The sequence below is a fragment of the Nycticebus coucang genome, chromosome 23 (assembly GCF_027406575.1).
Source record: "Nycticebus coucang isolate mNycCou1 chromosome 23, mNycCou1.pri, whole genome shotgun sequence".
NCBI lineage: Eukaryota > Metazoa > Chordata > Mammalia > Primates > Lorisidae > Nycticebus > Nycticebus coucang.
In genome coordinates, this window is record NC_069802.1 from 8,226,352 (window position 1) to 8,227,223 (window position 872).

The 872-nt window shown below is 30.4% G+C and overlaps 1 non-coding gene across 1 annotated transcript; it reads left to right on the top strand.

Moving 5' to 3' along the window:
• Positions 1-391: 391 nt before the first annotated feature.
• LOC128576157 (U1 spliceosomal RNA) lies at positions 392-549 on the top strand. Its single transcript, XR_008377269.1, has one exon. It is a non-coding gene; the product is annotated as a U1 spliceosomal RNA (small nuclear RNA).
• The last annotated feature ends 323 nt before the right edge of the window (positions 550-872 follow it).

The window sequence follows — 872 nt, forward strand, 5'->3', positions numbered from 1 at the left end:
TCACTGATTACAACCTTGTTTATTTACAAGATTTCTTGAGAGATCTGACATAGTCACTTTGTAATATTTTAGAGCTTGTTGCTAAAAATGATGAATGAAAAATTTATGATTTCGTGAAAATACTTTTTGTAAACAGGTGAGTTAATTTTTTTAATTTTTAATTATTAAGGGCACAAAATAGTTGCAAAGGTAATTTTTTTATTTCAGTCAACAACATTAAATTATTTATAATAATAAAAACAATAACACCACTTTTCTTTGGATGACCTCCTAGTAAAATGTGAAGTCAGTGTAAACAAATAATAATATAAATTGTCTTATATGAACTTTCTAAATATGTAAATTCGCATTATTTCATTATGATGCCTTGTCTTAAAAAGGACAGCTTTAGATACTTATGAGGCAGGGGAGATACCATGATCCGGAAGGTGGTTTTCTCAGGGCGATCCATTGCACTCTAGATGTGCTGACCCCTGCGATTTCCCCAAATGTGGGAAACTCGACTGCATAATTTATGGTAGTGGGGGACTATGTTCGTGCTTTCCCTTGAGAAAAAAAAAAGGAAAAACTTTAGTTGTATACAAGAATAAACATCTCAAAATGAATGAAAATGTAGATATTGAGTCAAATCAGACAGAAATATTTACAGAAGAAATGTTTATAAATGATTTGCTGTAATTAAACTTATAATATTTTCTAGTATGTTCTTCATTTTAAAAAGGAAATTTTTTTGCGTATTTAACCCGTCTTCCCCTAAGTGAAGCAGCAAAATTAAGGAAAGGGGAGCTTAATATATGATTAATATATCATGTATGTTTTGGATTTGTCCATTCTGGTGGGGTGATGGAGAAAGAAAAAAAACGCCAAATATA